General features: G+C 40.9%; 1 non-coding gene across 1 annotated transcript; it reads right to left on the bottom strand.

Annotated features, from left to right (window-relative positions):
* Positions 1-1,050: 1,050 nt before the first annotated feature.
* On the bottom strand, positions 1,051-1,124 carry TRNAN-GUU (transfer RNA asparagine (anticodon GUU)). The gene has a single exon. It is a non-coding gene; the product is annotated as a tRNA-Asn (tRNA).
* Between the last annotated feature and the right edge of the window lie 11,789 nt (positions 1,125-12,913).

Here is a 12,913-nt window from a genome sequence, read left to right on the forward strand (position 1 = left end):
CTTCAAAGGATTTTAATATTTTCTATATAATGGCACAGAAGATGTATATATCATGTCATATTTCATAAAAGGACTCCTAGTGTGCATCAGATTGGTTTGATGTTTTTGATCTAAAAACTGCTTTATGTTGCCTTCTAGATTTACTAATAATGCAGAAAATATTGATAGACAGTATTGTAGTTGATACAAGTCTTGGGCTTATTTTCTCTTCAAACTCCTAGGAACACTTAGCTGCCTAAATTTCCTCTACTGGTCTAACGAACACGCTTTCCTTCCAATACTATTTAAGAGCTTATACGATACCAAAGTATGTATTTCAGTAAGTTACATATATAATAAAATTTAATGGAGATTATGTCTTATAATTCTGGCCATCATACTGACTTATTATTCTTACAGTTTGGGGGTGAGAGTGGGGACGGCGGGTAAACCTTTTAAGGTATCTTATATAAATCCGAACATGCATTTCTCCATCATTTGACAAGTCAATCTGCAATTTCAAGGTCTAGTGTCATCTTTAAGTTCTTCCAATGATATTAAATTGGAGGAATGTGAAGAGGTAGGAGATGGCTTGGAGGGAGGCTGGTAAGTTACAGGTGTGTGCTGCTATGAAGCCTGAAGCGGTCGCTGAAATAACAAAAGAAAGAGTTATAACTAACCCGTCAACAGGGAAAAACAAATTGGATGATATAGGAACCGTGGAAAGACTATGTTAGAGTAATTGCTCTTCCGGGCCTCTACCCTGCAGAAATATTTGTCAGGTGGCCAAAAATATGTGCACGAGAACGAGGATGACAGCCGTTATCTGTAACCATAAACACCTAGGACCAACTTACCGGAGAGTATAAGGAAAGGGACAAAGGATGGCAGCAACTGCACTGTTAAAAGGCATTTAGAGGGTTGCAGCCCTTCGAGGATTTCCGGATTCTCAGCCATGGGTTTTCCTCCTCCAGAGTCCGCGATGGCCTTATGGCCGGCCTCGGCCTCGGCGTCAGCCCTCGGGTTGTGCCCCTGCCAAAGGACGTTTTCTAGGTTCTAAAAAGGCCACCTCGTCCCTGGGTGGGCTCGAACCACCAACCTCTCGGTTAACAGCCGAGCGCGCTAACCGATTGCGCCACAGAGACCTGCAGGCAGTTCCTGCCCACATCCCAGGAGAGAGTGAGCTGTCACTCATAGCCTTGCCTAGAGCACATATGTTAATATTTCCTGAACTAAGGAACATAATCTTATGCACCCAGGATTTAAAAACATATACTAATCAGGGAAATAGAATTTTTTGAACAGTTTAGGGAAACAGAAAACTGTACCTGTGTAAACGAGTCTAGTGAAAAACATAAGAAAAACTTTTTTTTTTTTTTTTAAATACATGATATGGTGGAAATGAGACCAACTGTGTCGGAAATCCCCAACACAAGACTAAATACTGGTAATCATAATGGATTCAAGTCTTGTACACGTGTGTATGAAAGTAAATTCCAGTTACAGTAGTGTAGTAGACAGAAAGGGGGTAAATCTTAAGAGTAGAACAAATCTGTACCAAGCTAATCATGAAATAACTAAAAGGAGGGAAAATATTGAATTTCAGAATTTTTCCTTTAGTGCCTGTGGTTTTTGGTCACATCACTTTGCAGAATGAAGAGGTAGACCAGATGAAGAGTGGTGGACAGCAAAGCAAAGTTATTGAGCAATAGTACACGCTTCCCAAGAGGGAAGGGAACAGAGAAGTTTGCCCTCAGAGTTTCTACATCTAAGGTTTTTATGAGATCATGGCTGGATGTTTTAATCTGATTAACCCTCCTTGCACCTGTCACCCAATCAGGTTTTTGTCCACATACTCATCTACCTATCAAGTAGTTGTTTGTGTGGGAAAGGGCGGAGTGCTCCTCTCAGGATGGTGTGGAATAACAGGATGAGGTCTTTTTCCTTTTAAGGTAGTTTATTCTTAGGATGGTGCCCCTTGCCTTGCCCTGGCCTGCCTTTCTCCCAACTATCCTCCATTAATATGATTCTCAGACAAAGGCAAAGGGTAAAAAGTTTTAAACTGAATGGAGGTGTGTTAAAAAAAAAAAAACAAATTCAACAGAGTACATTTGAAGATCTAATTCACTTTACTAAGTGATTCATGAACTGGGCAGAATGCCATCTAACAAGTAGGGGTGGGAGCTTCAAGATTTTATACAAAATGTTTTTTATAGGAAAGAGAGTGGGACGAGAAGGTATTAGCAAAAGGAAAGGAAAGATTGATTAGCAATCTCTTTCAAAGGATTGTTTCAGGTAAGGTCACAGCAGGGAGTCTAATTAGGTGCATTACCTTATTTTCCTTTAAGGAAAGGAGAGGGCCCATAGGACATATTTCCTCCTTGGTGCTGACCAGAGAAGTCTAGATTGATTGGCTTAGAATTCTACTCTTGGAGAGACTGAAACTGCCATTAAGTCTTGGTTTGCTGTCCTGGGGGCAAGTGGCACCATGTTGGGCCTATGGATTTCTTTTTCACAGAAATAATGGTCTTGTCCATCTGAAATGTAATCAAACTGCTTTGCCCTGAACTGGCTTTCTTTCATGGTAAAGAAAAGACATCTTGAAGTTAATTTTCACTTATTTGCCCTTTAAAACACAGGAGATTAAAAGAAGGATCACACAATGTTTGCCTTTTCCAGAGACTCAAAAGTGGTCAGATAAGAAAAGTTCAAGTGTTGTTAGAGGCAATTTGTCACGTTCTAACAGGATGCCTGGAGGCCAACAAAGAGAAAGTCAGAGCCAGCTATCAAGAAAGTCAGGCTTATCCAGGTAACACTTCAAAACAAAGCCACCCAGAAGCTGGATCAAACCAAACAGCTCCAAGATGGGTGACAAAGTGGTTTGGAAACCTGACCAAATAAGGAAGAAAAGATGAGACACTCTGCTTCTGAGAGATCCCCACTCCAAGTAATAAATATTCCACCCCCTAGTCAACAACTTTCAATAAAAAATAGAAACCCAAACCCCAAGGAGTATAACTTGTTCTCTCTCTCTGTCTCATATCTCAAGAGTATACTTTTGACTTTAATAAACTTTTCTACTAACCAAAAAATAAATTTAAAAAATTAAAAAAAAAAACAAAAACTTTCTTACTTGTGTCCATCCCTCTTCTGCTGTGCTGTGTGTCTGTCCTTGAATTCCTTCTTGTGACAAGACCCAGAATCTTTGCCAACATCTTTGGGATGGGCTGGATCAAAGACTAAGGGCCCAGGGTGTCCTCAGTTCACCTGGCAAGAGTATCACACAGATTTTCATTAGTAACTTGGGCACATTCCCAAGCCTTCTTGAATTGTTGCTGGGTCCCGAACACCTTTTTGGGAGAATAATTGGTGACCATAAGTCCATGCCAGTGGATGTTCTAGAGAATCAATAGCTGGGTTTGTAGTCTAGTCTCTGGGCCAGGCTTCCAATTTAGGGTAGAAGATAGATAGAATTTTTACCTTATGATAAATAGAATTGATAGAATTTTTATGTTAAAGCCCCTTAGTTTCCAGAAGCTGCTAGAACCAGACTTTAGCAATCATATTGTGAAACTTATGGTGGATAAGAGGGCTAAATATTTTGGTTGTGCTCCCCCTGAGTATGCTTGGTTCTTAATGTAGTAAGTAGTGATTCACATCCACCTAGGGACTATTCCCGGCAGAGTCATTCAACTTGTTTCATCCCATTCTTTTATCCTTTCTTTGATTGGTGGTTACTCTTAAGTAATTTATTATTGGTGTTCTCGTCCCGTTTTTTCCACATAGAGATCTTGTGATTTCTCTGATTTTCTCCACCTCTTCATGTTCATAAGTCTGGCTAAAGTTAGAAACCCACACAAAGACAAGTCACACAGCTGGAACAACCCCATCTACTTCCACCTGATCCAATTTTGAGTTCTACAGCTGATGAGTATCATGTGGAAACTCTTGTGGGGCAGAAAGTTTTAGGGGTGGAACAGAAGGATTTATGTAAATGCAGCTATCTTTCCTAGATTTCCAGGGGAGCAATTCCCTAAAGAAATTTTTGTTGGGATGCCTGGGTGGCTCAGTGGTTTAGTGCCTGCCTTTGGGTCCCACATCGGGTTCCCTGCATGGAGCCTGCTTCTCCCTCTGCCTTGTGTATCTCTGCCTCTCTCTCTCTCTCTCTCTCTCTCTCTCTCTGTGTGTGTGTGTGTCTCTCATGAATGAATAAATAAGATCCTAAAAAAAAAATCTTTTTTGGTCTTCTTTAAGTAACCTGCACATGACTTCATGTTGCAACTCTCATTGTATAAGAATTCCCCATAAAAAAAAAAAAAAAAAAGAATTCCCCATATGCATGTTTGACTAGCTAAGCTGGTTTCTTTATTTACTTTCTGATTCTTGTCCCACTAAAGTTTGAACTTTGCTTCTGAACTGCTAGTCCAGAGCTTTGATCCCTGGACCTAAAGATAATGTTGGGAAGAGATGGTTCATAAAACTGGTGGAGAAACAAAAATTAACTGTCAGAGAAAAACATGCAGTATGGATTCATTCACTCTGTGAACCAGATATGGTTGTAATGTCCAGTGAATTTTCTTAATCTAAGAGTGCCAAAAATTCTTCCCCTTACATCTGTCTCTGAAGTTCAGAGACTTACCAATGCATCATATGCTTCTTGACTTCTTCAATTAACTGAATCACAGTATTCTTAGAACTTCTAGGGAGAGCTAAGCTATGCCTTTGGAGTTTAAATCCAATATAAAATGGTGTAACTTCCAACTAGATCCCTTTGATAATTGGGTTTAACAAAGAAGTTCCTCTGGCTTTCATGTTCAGTATGTGAACCATGCTTCATGGTTTCTTTCTTTTTTTTTTTCTTTTCTTTAAGATCTTATTATTTACTCATGAGAGACACTGAGAGAGAGAGAGAGAGAGAGAGAGAGAGAGAGAGAGGCAGAGACACAGGCAGAGGGAGAAAGAAGCAGGCTCCTCGCAGGGAGTCCGTGTGGGACTCGATCCTAGGACTCCAGGATCACACCCTGAGCCAAAGGCAGATGCTCAACTGCTGAGCCATCCAGGCACCCCATGCCTCATGGTTTCAACTGGGGTTGGGTAGGGGGTAAAAAAGAGATTGATTGATACTATGGAATGATACTTTAAGGGAGCAGAGATGAAATTTCATTTCTACCCTTCCCCTCCCTTCTCCATATATATCCCACCTATTACCACTTATTCCCAACCCTAAAGACTCATCCAGGACCCTTTACTACCATACATCCAGGCAAAACTTTATGCTTATTTTATTCTCTACCCTTCCCAATTGCTCTACTAGAATATCTCTTCTTTGTAGACTAATTCTACCTGTCCTGCTAAATTCCTTTTCTTGTCTCAGAAAGAGAGAGAATTATTTTTTTTAAAGATTTATTTATTTATTCATGATAGACATAGAGAGAGGCAGAGACACAGGAGGAGGGAGAAGCAGGCTCCATGCTGGGAGGCCAACGCGGGACTTGATCCCGGGACTCCAGGATCATGCCCTGGGCCAAAGGCAGGCGCCAAACCGCTGAGCCACCCAGGGATCCCCAAGAATTATTTTTTTATTCATTTGTCCACTCTTGAATTAATTAACAACTGTAGCTTGAACATTGTGTTAGGTTTTGCAGATGTATTAGGCACTTGAACGCACAATTGGCTTCCTAGGAATTTCCAATATTTTGGAAGATAGACATAAGTAGACAATTATTTCATTGGGGGAATTATTAAGATCAAAATGTAAATAAACACATTAGGGGGCATCTAGCTTAGTTTAGGGGGTCAGAAAGATCTTTCAAAGGAAATGACTGCTGAAATTAGTTTTGAAAAATGAGAATGAATTAGAATAATGAAAAGGAAGCAGTGAGAGACTGTTCCCAATAGAGGGAACTGCGTCCCTGGAAGGGCAAGAGTGGCCAATATGTGAAATAGTTCACAGCTACCAGAATTGAAAACTGACAAGAGATACTAGGATGCTGAACATGGAGGGATACAGATCATAAGTTATTAGACATTTTAGTGAAGGAATATGGGGGATACTAAATAGGTTTGGTCTGCAGGTATATAGATTTAGGGTGTAGAAGAATCACTCAGAATGCAGTGTGGCAAAAGATTGGAGTAGACTAGACTGGCTATAGGCAGGCCAACTTTATACTGTTTGGATCAAAGGAGGTTAGAGCACAGGATGCCAGGTGTTGGCCAAACATATAGGTACTTTCATAAACACCAGAAGTGTTTATGATAGAATGTCTGATTATGAGTGAGAGAGTGAGCGAGTTCTCCTCACAAGGTATTTGGGCAGGGATCCCTGGGTGGCTCAGTGGTTTGGCGCCTGCCTTTGGCCCAGGGTGTGATCCTCGAGTCCCACATTGGGCTCCCTGCATGGAGCCTGCTTCTCCCTCTGCCTGTGTCTCTGCCTCTCTCTCTCTCTCTCTCTCTCTCTCTCTGTCTCTTATGAATAAATAAATAAGATCTTTAAAAAATTAAAAATCAAAGCAACAACAAAAAGACCAAGACATTTGGGCAGAAACTACATGATGTGTCAAGAGTGGGAAAGATTCTTGCACCAGTTGTCTCTTTCAATCTTTTCAACTCTAAGATCGTTTTTTTCTGTGCTTGACAATTCTTTCACCTAACAAGTTTGTTGGTTTAAGATGATTTCACACTCACCTTAATGTGAATTATCATGAAATCTTATCACATGTCCTCCATTACTGAGGAAAAATTATTAATTAACTGTGCCTTGAGAAAGTCTGGAGGGCACACCAGGCCAGGAGATGTGCTTGTACAAAGGGTACCTGGTAGAGGGTTGGGGTCAGGAAGGGGCCAGCCTGACCCTAGGGAAGAATTTGTATAAGAGAGTCATGGGAAGTAATTTTGGATAGAAAGAGGGGTCACAAGTTAGAAGAAATGCAAAGGCAGGATGAGGAATTTAGAGTTTGTGTAGTAGATGGTAGAGTGTAAGTTTTCACAAAGAGGGTGAGGACATGAGAACAGGGCTTTTGGGTAATAAGATTAGAAAGACATTTGATAGTGTGGAGATGCCAGAATCAGAGAAAGCACTTAGGAGAGTGCATGAATCCAGACATCAATGATGAGGCTCTGATATAAGGTACTATCAGGATGACTGAGTGTAAGAGATATGCGAAAGACATTTTTAAGAAAAACTTAAACCTTGGTAAGAATGAGGATGTTTAGAGGGGAGGAGAGAGGAGCACCTCATTTCCCTTCAAAGCTGACATGTGGCTATTTGAAAACTTTAGTCAACCAGTGTGTGAGAATATACATTCATTTCACAGTAGGACTAGACATGTTTTTGATTATAGGGTAGCACCTCAGGCTCCACTGGAGGGGTGTGTGATATAAGGGCTGTGTGGTGTATTGTTCCTTAAAGAACCACGGAATTCTGATTCTGAAACCCTTCAGACCTCTACTTTGCTGATAAGGGACTTGGACCTCTACTACATTACTTATTGCTGCTTGTATCCAGTGTTTGGAAATAGATGTATGTTGATTATAAGTGAATGGGTGAAAGGTAGTCAAAAATTACACACAGCAAGACATTTGAAAGATTTTAGAAACCTGACAAATTCACATAATTTGTTCCCTGGTCTACAGTTCCCCAATCCCCTATTTTCATGGTATCTAGAGCCTTAAGGCCCTGCTTTCTCCTCTGCTTTTAGTTTATTCCTACAGGGGAGAGATTAACAACTCTTTCTGTCCCATCCCCTCCTATCTTTGTAGAACTTTCTCTTTAGGTTAGAGTACAAAATATAAAGTTACTGAATAATAGGTGTAACTTTGTCAATCCAAAGTGCTCTAGACTCAAGTGGGTGATTTTCATCACTGGAAAACTCTATGTTCCACCTATATGCTGCTAATGGAGCACTTTGTAGGGTTTTGTTGTTGTTGTTGTTTGTTTGTTTTTACTTTGTAGGATTTTAAAGAAATCTCACACTTTAATTGAATTTTTTGGCTGGTAATTGTATTGTGGAGCAGTTCTGGAATTCTTTTGAATTTATTATAAGACAGAACAAATGAATAAAATGCTAATACTGTGGGAATCAGTGTTCTCACTGTGAGAGAAGAAAAAAATATGTATGTCATGGGAAAGGAAGAAGGACCTGTGTGATAATGGTGTGATAATGGTTTGAAATCAGAGATATCTGTATGATCTCTTGTTTTTATTGCTGAGTGGCAATGACACCACAGTATCAGTGAGAACAGCTACCAGCCAGATCCTGGATTCCGAATAATAGCATTATCCTCTATAATGACTCCAGGATTTTGAGAAATGACTGATTCCAAGTTTGGCTATAGAAAGAATTAAATCCTATAAAATATAGTTGTGCATAAATCAATAAAATACCAAGATTGATGTGGACATGCCAATTGCACGTAGATACTGACTTGGGAGAACTCATATTGGCTACATTTGTTTGTCATCTATTGCCTAGCAGAGATGAAATTCTGTCCACTACCAACTGTTCATCATAAGAAGTTTCACAGTTTCAAACCCCAAAACATCCACAATGATGTTACTGATGGAGGGGAATATCAACCATGTACAAATAAGATAGAATTAGGTAGACAGATAGATATTAAATCCAAGAACCTATTTAAAATGTAAAGCCAAAGCTTTCATTTTTATTCATGAGATTCAACACAAGGACCCATGGAACATAAGCTGAAAGATCCTGGTCTGCATAGATGCCTTATCAGATATTGAATTCTGTTGGCTCTGACGATTTGTATAAGTGGGATAATTTTTGCAGAAATAACTAAACACTGGCAGGAGAAAATAAGGAGTTAGTTGTCAGCATGCTAGTTTACCCTTACATAGGAGGGAGAACGGTTATTAGATTCTTCACATCCAACAAAGATAAAAATACAATTTATAAAGAAAAGGGAGGATTAAATGTCTGAAAACAGCTAGTTCTTTTCCTACTGGATAAACTTCTTGACAGGAAATTGTCAGAGAGGACACTCTGGCCACTCTTTTCTGGACACAGTTTATTGGAAGACTTTCTAAACATCTTAGAAGTTTGCTGAACAAATGTAATAGGATATCTCTTCAAGTGTCTTTCTGTTGTTCCTCTCTCTTGGTTAAGTCAGGAGGACACTGCTCCCCTTGCTAGAGTATCAGATGTATAGAAAGTTTGTTGTACAGACAAAAGTATGAAGAAAAAGGCTCTCTCATTGAGTTTAAAAAATATATTGGAACTCTTACTGAACTCAAACTAAGAAAATACAGAGAAGCCTTCAGTTTCTAGGAGAGGTGAGGTAACAGAAACCAGAATTCGTTTCTTGCCTGAAATCCCCCTAGGGGATTTAAGTAGCAACCCTTGAAAGATGAGAATGAACAGGTGAGCCCCATGATTGTCCCAGCTCACATTGTCAGGTGCAGAACTGTTTCCAGAGGAAGTACAAAGAAGGGATCTGAGGCAGATGAAGAGATTGTGTGAGAGGATGAAGCCGAGGTCTGAGGAGAGAGAAACAGCCAGAGTTCATAGCCCCAAGTTCCAGTGAGGAGAGAGCTGAGGAGAGAGAGAATCCAGAGGTACAGAGGTTTTATCTCCAGTACTCAGTATAGAGTACGGATCAGTAAGTCCATGAAGAAACTACCTGAGGTCAAGGAAAGAAACGTGTGAAAAGATCATGGAACAGGGCTTGGAGCTCACACAGGGCAGGAGACAGTGCCTATTCCCACCAGGCAGACTGGAGCTACTCATAATTTGTACTGCTTCAGTAGTAGGAAATAATCAGCCCTAGAATGAACCACCTAAAAAAATCATAAAAGCAAGATCCAAAAGGATCAGACAGTGCATAAATCAATTCATTGTACCTCTTCATTGGTAGGAATTGCGTTGAATGTATAGAAATGTAGCATAGATGTTTTAACACTATTTGTTCTTCTGATCGGAAGATGAACTTTGATAATGTCTAGCATCCAATCAAAGAATGCCAGGCAGCAAAGAGGCAGGAAAACATGACCCATGAGAAGAATAATCAATCAGTTCAAATTGAACCAGAATTGACATGATGTTAAAATTATTGGAGAGGACTTTAAGACAGTTATTATGACTTACTATCTATGTTTGAAGAGTTCAGTAGAAATGTGGAACATACAGAAATGGCCAGAATGAAGTTTAGAGATACAAACCATGATATCTGAGATAATAAATTCACCAGATGGAATTATCAGATTAGACATTACAGAAAAAAAGATTAGGGAACATAAAACCATGAACATTTGAAGATATGCAAAATGAAACTCAGAGTCACGAAAACATTTTTTTAATGAGTGGTAGGACAACTTTAAAAGGCCTGACATATAAATAATTGGAGTTCCTAAAAAAAAAAAAAAAAAAATCCACAGAACCAAATGAGCCCTGAGCACAAGAAACATGAAAACCACATCTAATCATATCATAATTAAGTTGCTCAAATACATTGAAAAAGATAAAACCTCCCAAGCAGCCAGAGAAAAAAGACATGGTACATACAGAAAACAAAAATAAAAGGACAGAGTTCTCATTAGAACCAGCACTAGTGAGAATACCGAAAACATCTTTAAATGACTTAGGGGAGCAGGCAAGGTGGAATTCTATGCCTCCTCTCCACCCCAAAAAGTCTTTCAGAAATGAAGGGGAATAATGACATTCACAGACATACAAATGCTGGAAGACTACATCACCAGGACTCTCCAGGAAGAAGGCATTGATACCAGATGAAAATCTATATGTACCCAAAGGGATAAAGGATGACAGAAATTGCCATCTGCATGATGCAATTATGAGTTATTATTAATAATAACTCAATTAATAAAATGAGTTCTTATTACATAAATCTGTTTAAAAACATGACAGTTTAAGCCAGAATGTAACAATGGATTGTGGATTTTATAACATGTAAAGTAAAACACATGATAACAATAGCATAAAGGCTAGTAGGGGAGAAATGTGAAGAGGTAGGAGATCCCTTGGAGGGAGACCGATGAGTTGTGGATGTATGCTATAAAGCCTAAAACAGTCGCTGAAATAACACCACCACCATCACCACCGCCGCCGCCGCCAACAACAACAAGAGTTATAGCTAACCAGCCAACAAAGGAGAGAAAATGGAATCATGTAAAAACAATGGTGGAATGCTTTTTCCAGGACTCTACAGAAATATTTGCACAAGTGTCAAAGTTGTGTGTACAAGAATGACTACGGCATTGTTTGTAATATTAAAAACATAGAACCAAATTAATTTCAAAAGTACATAAGGCTTAAATAAACACTAGCACACGTGATAGAAGAAGCTCCTATCGAGGCAGGAGGCAGGACAACCTCGGTTGTCCATGTTGCTTTCTAGCACATTTGCTCCTCCCAGGATCTGGGATGGGATAACCTTCCCCTGAAGGATATCCTAAGGTCGCTTCTCCAGCGAGAACGCCCCGTCCCTGGGTGGGTTCGAACCACCAACCTTCCGGTTAACAGCAGAACGCGCTGACCGGTCGCACCACAGAGACCGGCGAGAGCGCACCCTCTCCGCGCGATGCAGAGCACGCACTCAGCTCCAAGGGGAGCATCGCCTTTGCAGGACCGGACGCGGCCTCCAAAGCTTTTCAGAAAACTCCGCGGGAAGAATCAAGGCTGGGTGTTCGCCGAGCGTCGGGTGATTCGGAAGGCAAAGGGCAATCCGCGGAACTGCGGCGGCTGTGCGGGAACCAGAAAGATAAAGGGGGGCGTTGGGGGACGGTGGGGGGCGGTGGGGGGCGGGGGGCGAGAGCGGGAAAAGAGACCAGGGGAAAAGAGGAAACGCGCAAAGGAGCGAAAGCAAGGAGAGGTACGGGTGAGGCGAAGAGCCTGCTAGGAAGCTTGCAAAAAGGCCCAGGCCGGGACCTGAGATAAGAAAATTGTTTTATTATGTAGCAGCAGAATGGGGAGGGGGAGACCGAGAAGAGTATGAAAGAAAACGGCACGAACATCTGTAAGTGTCCAAGAATGAAACAGCAAAAAAGAAGTGTGAATATTTTTACATCGAGAGATTGTTGGAAGTGCGGTGGCTGCCGCAGGACTGTGGGCGTCGTGCCCGCATGGTAGCTAGTGGCCTCGTGGCTGCAGCGACCGCGCTTCAAGCCGAGTGGCGGTAGAGAAGCGTCTGACCTGTCTTTCGGGCTGCTCTTGAGCCCAGCACCAGCTGTGCATCTTAGGGGGCGGCAGTCGGAACAGGGGATACTTAGGAGCGGAGCACACTGCCCACCCCACGGCGCGACGGGGTCAGAAGAGGAGTAAATCCCACAGTGCACACACCCTCAGGCGTCAGCGAAAGCGAATGAAAGCTTGGAAGTTTCCTTGTCTCTCACTGCTGAGCAGAAAACATCCCCAAAGGTGAAAAACTGCCTTTCAAGGAGACTGGCCTATAGCTTTCACTAATGAAATAGTATCCTCATAGTCTTTTTTTCTGGTAAAGATATTTCAAGTTTGGTGTGTGTGTGTGGGGGAGGGTTACACTAAATGAGAACGAGGTTTTTCGAGTTTAGGATAAAATGCATACAAGTTGTCATGGTCTACCTCAGCTTGTTTCCACCTGCCATCAGCTTTTTTTTTTTTTTTAATGGAAACAGTAAACTATTGATCTATAGCTCACATAGAGTAAAAATCAGAGATCTATAATGCACACTTTGTTGAATGTGGGCAACGGTAATCATCACCCAAATCAAATTATGAGAAATTGCCATAATCCCAGAAGTGTATGTTGAACCCCAGGTAATTCATACCCTATCTTGCTTAATTACTAGTTTGAGGTCTGTTTGCTATTCTTTCTTTAAAAAATATGTTATTTGTTTATTCATGAGGGACACACAGAGAGGCAAAGACATAGGCAGAGAGAGGAGAAGCAGGCTCTGTGCAGGAAGCCCAATGTGGGACTC

The sequence above is a fragment of the Canis lupus genome, chromosome 17 (genome assembly GCF_003254725.2).
Source record: "Canis lupus dingo isolate Sandy chromosome 17, ASM325472v2, whole genome shotgun sequence".
NCBI classification, from domain to species: Eukaryota; Metazoa; Chordata; class Mammalia; order Carnivora; family Canidae; genus Canis; species Canis lupus.